At 41.9% G+C, this 13,272-nt stretch overlaps 1 protein-coding gene across 1 annotated transcript in view; it reads right to left on the bottom strand.

Annotated features, from left to right (window-relative positions):
* Nucleotides 1-13,272, bottom strand: part of LOC126269980 (fibrillin-3-like) — a 737,299-nt gene that overhangs the window by 326,258 nt on the left and 397,769 nt on the right. The gene's annotated exons all lie outside the window — the stretch shown is intronic.

Below are 13,272 nucleotides of genomic sequence, written 5' to 3' on the forward strand. Positions count from 1 at the left end.
ATGACTTCCGCAAAAGGGTAACATTTTGTCAGTGAGCTCAGCAAAAACTTCTGACTAATCCAAACTTTTTTGCACGTGTTCTCTATACCGACGAGGCATCATTTTCCAACAAAGGAATTGTCAATATGAGGAATATGCATTATTGGTCCGCAGACAATCCAAAACGGCTCCGTCAGGTAGAGCAACAACGTCCGTGGAAAGTTAATGTTTGGTGTGGGATTATTGGAGACACCATTGTCGGACCTTTCTTTACAAATGGCATCCAAAATGGCAGATAATACTCCAGATTTATACGACACAATCTTCCTGTTCTCTTGGACACCGTACCTCTGAACCGGAGAATGGTCATGTGGTATCAGCATGACGGATGCACTGCACATAACGGCTTACGAGCACGACGACTTCTGAACCGTAAGTTCCCTGGTAGGTTGATTGGCCGAGGTGGCCCAGTTAGGTGGCCTGCCCGATCTCCGTACCTTACACCGCTGGATTATTTTCTTTGGGGAGCAGTGAAGGATGCTGTTTACCAACATGAACCAACAACACCAGAGGACATGAAGCACCGCATTATTGATGCTTGTACAGCCATCAAAGAAGAAACAGTACCATGAAGTAGGGCATCCTTCATCCGCAGAGTGACCCTATGTATGAGATGTGAACGCTATGTTTAGTATGTAGTGCTGGTATCACAGTGGAAGTTTCTACAAGGGGCCATTTTACCGAGTGTTGTTAAGAAACATTTGTTTGCAACAATTTGTCATTTAACGCATTAGATTAACATACCATTGTTAATTATGTGATAATAAAACTAACTGATTAAACATGTTTACAGTCATCTTCTATGTCATACCTGAACTTCCCAAATCAAAACATTTTTACCTAAACAACGGTAAAACTTTTAGTCCACTTGCTCGTTTCACTAAAACCATCAACATGAATTTTACTATTACGAGTGAATGATTAACTGTCACTTGCGCTTGATCTACAGTAAAGTAAAGTTTTAACGTTGAACGGCATTACCTTTTTAGAAACGGATTAACGAGAAGCGAAGTTAACTTTGTGACTAACGTTCCGGTACACAGGTATGTTACAGAACCACATCACCCCTAGCCTATGGGATAAATACCTGCTGGAATGTACGACGTTAATGCAGGATGGCAGCAGACCGTATTATTCGTTTCGGACCTCTTGATAAGTATGGAAGTGTGATTACGCATGTCAATCACATCGCGATTACTGGCAGCATGGGGTTCACGCCTGAACCTCTGGATGTGCACTAGCACCCCATGTTGGGTGTTTCAAGCGTCAACTTCGCGTCTTAATATCTCGGGATGTAATCGGAATATTGCGATGCAATTAACGCCATTGTGTATGTGCTTTGTCATGCTATGGATTGCTGAAGAAAAAATATAGGAGGTCCATTTAAAAAAAACATAAGTTTGTGTTAAAAACACATATGCTTACGTTTTAGAATGTTTCCAAATATGTACATTCATGGGCCCCAGCCCTACATTGATACCGGTGAAAGTCGTTCCAATTTTGGGTGGACAAGACATATATATATATATATATATATATATATATATATATATATATATATATATATATATATATATAATGACTTAATGACTTTTGAACGCTATTAAGGTAAATACATTGTTTGTTCTCTATCAAAATCTTTCGTTTGCTAACTTTGCCTATCAGTAGTTAGCGCCTTCAGTACTTTGAATCTTTTATTTAGCTGGCAGTATTGGCGCTCGCTATACTGCAGTAGTTCGAGTAACGAAGATTTTTGTGAGGCAAGTGATTCATGAAAGGTATAGTTTATTGTTAGTCAGGGCCATTCTTTTGTAGGAATTTTTGAAAGTCAGGTTGCGTTGCGCTAAAAATATTGTGGGTCAGTTTAGTGATGATCAGAATAAGTAAAGAGAGAAATTTCTGAGTACGTTCAGTTCTTCTCAGCTGCTTCAAAATCAAGTAACGCATGAGGTTTATCAGCACAGTCATTCATTAATTTTTCTAAGGCGACGTTTCACAAGGAACCCCTTGCAACTGGTTGCAGCTCAGGAGCCGGCATTGCTCCAATCCCTGTTGGTACCTTCCACAACATCATTGACTCACTTCTTGCATGCCCGTGCTGCAAAAAGTAGTTTACTCAGGATTTTCACGGTTGGTCACGTTAATGTGACTGGACCGTGTGTATACGAACAATAAGTGAACAATGCGGTGATATCTTTCCTGGTACTGCAATTTTAATGGCCAGAAGTGTACTTTCCAGTCATGATAAATTGTCGAATGACTACGCTAACTTGTTAGATTGGGACACATTCACATATATGCTGTTGATGACACTCTTGCGCCTTTCTGTCGCCAGCAGCAGTCGACACGCGTTAACGACATCGCTCGTACCAGTTATGAATTTTCCGGCCTAATGTTAAGTTAATGACCACTTATCTGACCGCTCGTGACGAACTCCCGACACACTCGCTCCCCTTCTATCGGTACTTCGGCAAGCACGCCATTTAAAATTAGCCAACTCGGTCCGATCGGTTTAATTAAAGTCGTCTGGCAACTGGATACCGCTCGATAGTGGATCGTTTCGCCGGGACTCGGCGCCGCCTCCTTAATTACAGGTCTGGAGTAATTTGTCGATAATTCTGGTGTCCGGCCGTACGCGCTGCTCCCGGGCAGCCGTCCTTCCCGTAGGGTAAAGGCCAGTGGGACGCAGCCGCGCCGCCAGTTCACACACCGGCCTCCAATGGAGGCGCCTGCCCATGCGCGCCGCGCACTCAATTTCCTGAGCGCGCTTGGCGTACAATGATCGTTAAGGAATAAGTGCCGCAGACTTTCCAGGAAGGAAATCATCCGGATCAGTTTTACGTGTTGGGTACTCCTAATGCTGAAACGATTCCAGTGGCAAGACTTGAGATATTCGTAATTGTAAGCGCTTTTAAATAATGGTTAAAAGTGACAGTAATGTTGTTGTGATTTTATTATTATTATTATCCTTGTTATTATTATTAGAGTACTATTTGTGATTATTGAAGTAACAGTACAATTGTTCTGATTATTATTATTGTTATTATTGTCATTGTTGTTATTATTATTTTTATATGTTGCTTTTGCCAGGATAAAATTAGGCCATCAGTTGCAAATAAATTTTATTATGCTGTATGGGTTTCGACAAACTAATGTGTCACTTTGAAGCCTGCAAAACTAGGGGTTCGGTTGGGATTGAACCGACGTCCTCCCGAATCACTGCGCCGTCTCGCTCGGTCAAAACTAGGGATATAATAAATCCTTAGACCTTGGCTTTATATTTATATGAAGTATAAAATGTGTATTACAGAAAGCCTACTTATTACTGGTTTGGCAGATGTCAATATATTCTTCACAGACGCATAGTGCTATGGTATATTCAGAAATGTACATATTGTATGTCATTATTTTAAAAACTGATTGCCAATTTACAGTAACTGAATCACATCTATGAATCTGGCAAACCAATACTAAGTAATTTTCTGTAATTTACTTTTTATGTTCACATAAATGTGTGGCTAACGTCCAAGGATTTATGAATTCATAATTTTGAAGGCTTCTTAAGATGGCAAATTAATTTGTTGAAACCGATGAAGCATAATAAAATATATGTGAGACTGATGACTGAATTTTATCCTGAAAAAATAATAATGAAAATAATGACCATGAATAAAATAATATTATGTTATTGTTCACGATTATACGTTATTGAGTCCCATCACGCCCTGGTATTACACTACTGGCCATTAGAATTGCTACACCAAGAAGAAATGCAGTTGATAAACGGGTATTCATTGGACAAATATATTACACTAGAACTGACATGTGATTACATTTTCACGCAATTTGGGTGCATAGATTCGGAGAAACCAGTAGCCAGAACAACCACCTCTGGCCGTAATAACGGCCTTGATACGCCTGGACATTGAGTCAAACAGAACTTGGATGGCGTGTACAGGTACAGCCGCCCATGCAGCTTCAACACGATACCACAGTTCATCAAGAGTAGTGACTGGCGTATTGTGACGAGCCAGTTGCTCGGCCACCATTGACCAGACGTTTCAATTGGTGAGAGATCTGGAGAATATCATGGCCAGGGCAGAAGGCGAACATTTTCTGTATCCAGAAAGGCGCGTACAGGACCTGAAACATGCCGTCGTGCATTATCCTGCTCAAATTTAGGGTATCGCATGGATCGAATGGAGGGTAGAGCCACGGGTAGCAACACATTTGAAATGTAACGTCCACTGTTCAAAATTCTGTCAGTGCAAACAAGAGGTGACCGAGACGTGTAACCAATGGCTCCCCATACCATCACGCCGGGTGATACGCCAGTATGACGATGATGAATACATGCTTCCAATGTGCGTTTGCCGCAATGTCCCAAACACGGATGCGATCATCATGAAGCTGTAAGCAGAACCTGGATTCATCCGAAAAAATGACGTTTTGCCATTCGTGCACCCAGGATCGTCGTTGAGTACACCATCGCAGGCGCTTCTGTATGTGATGCAGCGTCAAGGGTAACCGCAGCCATGGTCTCCGAGTTGATACAGTGGTCCATGCTGTTGCAAACGTCGTCGAACTGTTCCTGCACTTGGCCGTTGTCTTGCGACCGTCCCCATCTGCTGATGCAGGGATTGAGACGTGGCTGCACGACCCGTTACAGCCATGCGGATAAGACGCTTGTCATGTCGACTGCCAGTGATACGAGGCCGTTGGGATCCAGCACGGCATTCCGTATTACCCTCCTAAACCCACCGATTCCATAGTCTGCCAACAGTCATTGGATCTCGACCAACACGAGCAGCAATGTCGCGATACAATTTGCGAATAGGATAGAAAAATTAATGGATGTACCTGCGAATTAGCACAGGATGTTGTAGTCAATGAAATTATTTTCCTAGAAGGTGAACAGATGGCGCTCGATGATTTTTTCAAATGGGTTGCATGTGGAAATGACAAGATGTGTACGGACAGGGAGTCCGTCAAATTGCGCCCAGCAGTGCGGTTAGCTATAAAGAGTGAAGAAATCGGCTGTGGAAAAACGGGGCATGTAATGAGGCAGTGTCGCCAGCACAAGGTGATGTGAATAAAATAAGAGGAAGTGATAGTTTTAGAAGTAGAGGACTAGGGAAGAATAACGTGTTAAGTGCTAACGGGAACCCCAGGTCCACCTACTGTCATTCCCAGTAAGACTGGGTGCTACAAAATCGTAACCAGAGGTGGACAGTGTGCTAAGAGGAATAGTAGCAATAAAGGTTTCCTTGATATTATTGGACACAGGAGGACATGAGATAGTCGCCAGTAGTGACATAGATTTTTTCGTGGGTGAAGTTCAATTAAGCAATGAGGAGAGATTGTGCCACACGTGAGTGAAGGCTAAGACATGATTCTAGGATTAAATTTCTTACATCAGCATTGTGCCGTAATCGATCTCTAGCAAAATAGGGTGTAACATGTCGGAAAAATGTTTCAGTTAGTTGAAGCCATTGCCAGTGTAGCTATGACGTTAAGTGGAATCTGTTGTGAGAGATGAACCGAGCAAACTGCGTGATCACACTAAGACTTGATTCACACATTTGTGTACCTAAAGGTACTGGGAAATCACTTTAGGTCAGTGTTGAGGGTAGCCGGCCGGCAGGAATTTTGTGTGTGGTGAAACTATTAAAAGAGAATGAAGTATTAGATCGGACAGGTTGCTTAGTTAAAAGAGCTATTGTATGCGTACAAGAAATAAAAGTAGAAAATAAGGTACCTTTTTTATAGATAACGTTAGTGCGGAGGACACAGGATTAACAAAGGTACTGTTAATCACTAATATTGATATTCTGGAGGAAGAAGAATGGACTAAAGGGCTGTCAACCATGAACAATCGCCGAACGCCATTGAAACTGCATTACAAGGAAATGTGAAGCACCTAGGGGGAAGCAATAGGGAACAGAAGGAAAAATTACTTTGGGTATTTTAGAATTTATTTTTTAGAAAAAGACCACCGCATATAAATGGAAAACGAATCACCAGTCTACCGCAAAACCATACAGAATGCCTAGGTACTTACAGCCAATTTTTGAGGAATTTGTCGATCAACAGCTGAGACATGGAGTAATTAAAGTAAGTAATAGTGCTTGGTGCAGAAGAAGTTGTTGTGTCAAAAAAATCAAAGGATGGAGCACGAAAATGTAGATTTCGTTGAGCTTACAGAAACCTAAACGTGGATAACATAAGGGATATCTGTCCCTCACCACACATAACAGAAACCTTGAATAATTTAGGGAAATGCAAATAGTTTTGAACAATGGGTTTGAGGAGTGGTTATCGCCGGATAGAAGTTACAGCGTAGGACTGTCACAAAACAGCGTTTTAGGCACGTTGGGGACATTACCAATCCAGAAGAATGCCATTCAGATTTAAAAAATGCACCTGCAACGTTTCAGAGATTGTTGGTCGGAATACTCAGCGCTTTAAAATGGCAGCAATGCTTAGTGAATCTCGATGACATAGTCATGATATGGAACAGCATACGCAGCGATTAAGAGAAGTATACCTAAGGTTAAAGCTAACATTCAGAACACAAAAGTGTAATTATGTGATGGAAGTCGTAGCATAACTACGTCATATCATAAGTAAAGATGGGGTTGAGACAGACGCAAGATTAATTAGAGCTGTACATGATTTTCTTGTACCAGAAACTGTAAAGCGGATGCAATCGTTTTTAGGAGACGCGAACTATTTTTGCTGGCTAGTGAAAAGAATTGCAGACATTGCCGGGCCATTGACACAACTGTTGAAAAAGGGTACTAAATTTGTGGTCAGAAAATCACCAGCATGCTATTAAGGAGCTGAAAGAAGGTTCGACGTCGAGTCCGATATTGGTATTTCTGGATTTTAATAGAGAATTTGTTTTATCATACGAGTATAATGCATCAAACCATGCACTTGAGTGTGCATTGTCACAAGAGATCAAAGCTATAGAACATCCGGTAGCATACGCAACAAGACAACTAGATTCTGTAGAAACAAATTATTCCACTATGGAGAAAGAGATATCAAGCATTATTTATGGAATCACTTATTACAGGTGTTATCTGTATGGAAAAAGTTTAGAGTAATAACAGATCAAGCAACATTAAAATGGTTGTTGGGGGCCGGCCGCGGTGGTCTCGCGGTTCTAGGCGCGCAGTCCGGAACCGTGCGACTGCTACGGTCGCAGGTTCGAATCCTGCCTCGGGCATAGATGTGTGTGATGTCCTTAGGTTAGTTAGGTTTAAGTAGTTCTAAGTTCTAGGGGACTAATGACCACAGCAGTTGAGTCCTATAGTGCTCGGAGCCATTTGAACCATTTGAACCATTGGTTGTTGTGGTTAAAGGATCCTTCTAGTAGGCTGATGCAATGGCAGCAAGACAACGGCATTTGATTTCAAAGTCATGTATAAACCTGGAAAGCAGCATGGAAATGCGGATGGCTTAAGTAGAAAAACAGCAGTATTGCATATTGGGGGTAATGAGCATAAGTAACGACAAACTGTACAGAGGGTGACTGACCAATGTAAGCAGTATTTTAAGCAGTTACAGTTTTTTATGCAGGATGGGTTGCTATGCAGAGAAACCAAGTTGGGACCGCGAGCAGTGGTACCAGCGAAGCTAATGAATAGAGGTCTACAAGAAGCTCATGATTACAGAGAGTCTCGGAGGTTGCAGATCTACCAACAGACGAGTAGCAGAAAAGTACTGGTGGAGGAACAGGCAGATGGACATAAACATGAATGCGCGAAATTGCATACAGTGCGCAGAGAGAACACATTTGTGGCTTACGAGACTACCAATGGAGAAGTCACCTCAAGCGTTAGCGCTATTCGAATTTCTGGGGCTTGATGTCTTAGGTCCATTCAGTAAAACACCTGCATGGAATAAGTACATATTCGCAATCATTAATCATTTTTGAAGATATGTAGAAATGGTTGCGATGCCAAACCAGCAGACAGAAACTGTGGCACAAGCACTTGTGAATAATTGGATACTGAAATCTGGAGTGCCTGAAACAATAAAACAAACCAGGGAAAGAACTTCGTTTCAGATCTGTTAAAGGAATGGGTGTAAATCATTCAATGTGAAGAAGTTTACGACGACTTCTCTCCATCCGCAAGCTAAACACACAACTGAATGAGCACATAGGGCAGCCGGCAAGATGCTTGGATACTACATTGACTCCCATCACACCAACTGGGATGTCTACTTGGAATACGACGTCTGCGCCTATGACGCAAACACCATATGAATACAGAATTATCGCCATTTGAAGAAGTATATGGTGGTAAAATGCCATCACCATTCTACATATTGAAGACGAAGAAAGGGAAGACTGGAAAGTCTGTGAAGAAATTGGCTATAGTGATAGGGCAAATATGGAATAGAGTATGGAGGGAAACTACATGAGGACTGGAGAAACAGGGAGAAGTGGTGGTCCTTGCGGTAAGAATGCCACAGTATAAGACTGCTCAGTGGTTGATACCACCAAGTTCATATACAAAGAAGGAAAAGAGAAAGAAGATTTTTGCGAAGTATCAGGGGCCATACCAAGTGGTAGAGACTACATCGCCGTAGAAAGAGAAAATCCTCCTAATGCAAAAACCTTTTGTCTTTCACCCAGACATGTTTCAGCACTTTTTGTGCCATATTCAGTGGGTTATTTTTTTAAATTTTTTATTGTAAAATTGTTGCTACATGTTGACATTTAGCGAAACTTTTGGTACATAATATTTACAATTGTGAATGAATAATTGTTGTAAAATATTAAACATCATATGCTCATAGTTCACAGTTGAGATATAAGTTAACGACCTGATGCACTATGAGTTGTATACAACATTATGTCAAAGTTCTATTTATAGCTTAATTGGCGAACAGAGTGGATGTATGCATTAGTTTATATACCTTACATGATATTATTGGAGCCGCGCGGGATTAGCCGGGCGGTCTAAAGGTGCTGCAGTCCCGGACTGTGCGGCTGGTCCCGGCGGAGGTTCGAGTCCTCCCTCGAGCATGGGTGTGTGTGTTTGTCCTTAGGATAATTTAGGTTAAGTAGTGCGTATGCTTAGGGACTGATGACCTTAGCAGTTAAGTCCCATAGGATTTCCCCCACATTTGAACATTTTGATACTATTGGACATTTATTTTGGTAACTATTCTGCTACATAATCTACAACCTCTCATCTGCAAACAGAAAAAAGTAATTTTTATTTTTCTGTTTATTACGCATTTACAAACGGAAATGTGTATATATCACGTTTTTCGTGTGTAACTTGCGGTTTTGATATTATGGACCTCTCTCATATGTTGTTGGCGAAGCGAAGAGGCAGGTTTTGTGAGCTGTTGTCGGTTTTCGCTGCACTTTCTTGGATTTTTCAGAACATAGGCAGAGTTTTCGCTGTCATTACGTGTTGTTGTGGCTGTGTAGTATTCAATTGATTTGTAGCGCGTTTGGCTGGATGAGGAGCGAGAGTTTGAAGTGTCTTTGGTGTCGGTGGTGTTTGGTTTGTGTGTGTGTGTGTGTGTGTGTGTGTGTGTGTGTGTGTGTGTATTCAACTCTAGCTCAGAGAGAAAGAAAGAAAGAGACAGAGGGAAAGATGGAGGGAAAAATATTTTTTTTTCCCTCAACAGTAATTTTGATAGGATGAAGCAAACAGCTTGGTAGAATGACACAGTCAAGGCAGCCTGAAAAAGGAAAAAGAAGGCGTATCAAAAATGGCTACATACTAGAACTCAGGTAGACAGAGAAAGTTTTGTTGAAGAAAGAAACAAAGCCAAACAGATAATTGCAGTATCCAAGAAGAAATCTTGGGAAGACTTTGGAAACTATGGATCAAACTGCTGGAAAACCATTCTGGAGTGTAATTAGTAGTCTTCGAAAGGGAGGTAATAAGGAAAGGACAAGTATTTTGGACAGGTCAGGAAAACTGCTGGTGAATCCTGTGGATGCCTTGGGCAGATGGAGGGAATATTTGGAAGAGTTGCTCAATATAGGTGAAAATACGATCAGTAATGTTTCAGATTTCGAAGTAGAATGGAATAGGCATGACGATGGAAGTAAAATCACATTTGAGGAAGTGGAGAAAATGGTCAACAAATTGCAGTGCAATAAGGTAGCTGGAGTGGATGAAATTAAGTCGGAACTCAGCAAATACAGTGGAATGTCAGGTCTTAAATGGCTACACAGGATAAATGAAATGGCCTGGGAGTCGGGACAGGTTTCATCAGACTGGAGAAAAGCAGTAATCACACCAGTCTTTAAACATGGAAACAGAAAAGATTGTAACAACTACAGCGGTAACTCTCTAATCAGCGTTGTGGGTAAAATCTTCTCAGGTATTGTTGAAAGGAAAGTGCGAGTATTAGTTGAGGACCAACTGGATGAAAATCAGTGTGGGTTTAGGCCTCTTAGAGGAGAGGTGTTATGAATGGAACAGGGAATTGAATCTCTGCTTTATAGATCTAGAAAAGGCATATGACCGGGTTCCTAGGAGGAAGTTATTGTCTGTTCTAAGAGATTATGGAATAGGAGTCAAACTTTTGCAAACAATTGAAGGTCTTTACATGGATAGTCAGGCAGTAGTTAGAGTTGACGGTAAATTGAGTTCATGGTTCAGAGTAGTTTCAGGGGTAAGACAAGGCTGCAACCTGTCTCCACTGTTGTTCATATTATTTATGCATCATATGTTGAAAACAATAGACTGGCTGGATGAGATTAAGATTTGTGAACACTAAATAAGCAGTCTTCCTTAGGCAGATGACGTAGTTGAGATGGTAGATTCGATTGAAAGCTTGCAAAGTAATATTTCAGAGCTAGATCAGAAATGTGAGAACTATGGCATGAAGATTAGCATCTCCAAAACGAAAGTAATGTCAGTGGGAAAGAAATATAAACAGATTGAGTGCCAAATAGGAGGAACAAAGTTAGGACAGGTGGACAGTTTCAAGTACTTAGGATGCATATTCTCACAGGATGGTAACATACTGAAAGAACTGGAAGCGATGCGTAGCAAAGCTAATGTAGTGAGCGCTCAGCTACGATCTACTCTCTTCTGCAAGAAGGAAGTCAGTACCAAGACAAAGTTATCTGTGTACCGTGCAATCTTTCGATTAACTCTGTTGTATGGGAGCGAAAGCTAGGCGGATTCAGGTTACCTTATCAATAAGGTTGAGGTTACGGATATGAAAGTAGCTAGGATGATTGCATGTACTAGTAGATGGGAACAATGGCAGGAGGGTGTCCACAATGAGCAAATCAAAGAAAACCTGGGAATGAACTCTATAGATGTAGAAGTCAGGGCGAACAGGCTTAGATGGTGCGCTCATGTTACACGCATGGGAGGAGCGAGGTTACCCAAGAGACTCATGGGTTCAGCAGTAGAGGGTAGGAGGAGCCGGAGCAGACCAAGGAGAAGGTATCTGGATTCGGTTAAGAATGATTTTGAAGTAATAGGTTTAACATCAGAAGAGGCACCAATGTTAGCACTGAATAGGGGGTCATGGAGGAATTTTAAAGGGGTCTATGCTCCAGACTGAACCCTGAAAGGTATAATCAGTCTTAAATGATGATGTTGATGACAGTAATTTTGGTGTGGGTGTTATTTGTATAGTTCTTCTATTGAACTTTGTGAATGCATGGATGTATCGTTACTGATATCTGTGGCGCTAGAACAATGATAACAGTCAATATTGTTATATCACTGTTATTCGTCAATTTATGGGCTGTGCTATATGTCTCTTACGTAACGTTTAGTTGGCTGTATGGTACTTAGCTGCCAAATAAATAAAAAAAAATTTAAGTTTTATTTCTGACAAAGATCATGTCTGACAAGGCTCTTGTGTGGCTCATGTGTAAACTTTTACCAAGCCACTTTTTACGAGTATTTATGTCTCCCTCCGACATCCGAGCCGTCAGTCACCGAGACTCGGCAGAACCAAGAGCAGCTCTGAAAGTATCCGGTGCAGCTCTGAGTCAAACGCTAGGGTAGGAAAAGTTTCAAGGACCACCACCATACAACCCGGAAGATTTACCTGAAGCTAAGAGATCAGGCCATGGAAACCTTCCCTTTAAGATGTACTAATCCTTAGTACCGCTTTCATTCAATGAGGGCGCTTGAATCTTTCATCCTGTGTTCCGGGTTCCTGTGTTCGTTTTCTCTGCCTCGTGATGACTGGGTGTTGTGTGATGTCCTTAGGTTAGTTAGGTTTAAGTAGTTCTAAGTTCTAGGGAGCTGACGGCCATAGATGTTAAGTCCCATAGTGCTCAGAGGCATTTGAACGATCCTGTGTTATCGGTGAATGGCGCCATAAAAGTAACACAGATGCAAAATTGGCAGGACATGCGCTTTCCTAGCTTATTTCCTAGCGTATTTACAACCCGCACGTTGCTGCAGGCTGCAGGAATTTGCGACAGACGCCTATTCTAGAACGCCTGAACGAGTCGCCCGCAAACACTGCGGCAGCCGGCCGCGCGCGGGCAGTCCTGTCAGAGCAGGCGGACAGGACGGAGGTGGCGCCGTGGGCCGCGACCTTCGGCGCAGACAGCAGGCGTCGCCCACAGACACTCGCGCACGGCACGCCGATTCGCAAGGCTAATATTAGCTGGCGGCAGCCTCGTGGCACCAACCGGAATTTCGTTACGGCTTTAGTAACAGTTTGCGCGCAGTAAATTACGTCCGCACGTTATTACCCGTGTGGAGGATCGCATTTACCAGTGTTGGAGCTTCAAAGGTCAGCACGGGCAAGGGTTCTGGGTACATTATTTCAGTTTCTGGACACTACTCAATGCCAAAAGCGGTTGTTGTGAGCAAATCAGCGCTTTTTGGCGCGCCAATTACCATCTCATTATCGGCACGGATCCTGTAAGCATACACAATATAGGAAGAAATTGAAGGAGAAAAAAAAAGCACGGGAACACAAATTGAAATCTAATATTTTCAACATTTGGCCTCCCTGTCAGCAGCTGTAAAATATTAATTTTTAATCATCACCAGCTTCAGTTGCAATGTTTACCTAGATTTACCTAGGTTTCAGTTGGGATAACCCAACCTTCTTCAGAATAAAAGGAACTACGATTTGTCTGTAATGGACAACGTCAAAAACTGAAAACTATAATATACTAATACATCGTGATATTGCAATAACTTATCTGTCCTCCTCATGCGGTCAAGTTCGATGTTTAGCCCAAATATGCTAGGTTGGCTT

Source organism: Schistocerca gregaria, chromosome 1 (genome assembly GCF_023897955.1).
Source record: "Schistocerca gregaria isolate iqSchGreg1 chromosome 1, iqSchGreg1.2, whole genome shotgun sequence".
NCBI lineage: Eukaryota > Metazoa > Arthropoda > Insecta > Orthoptera > Acrididae > Schistocerca > Schistocerca gregaria.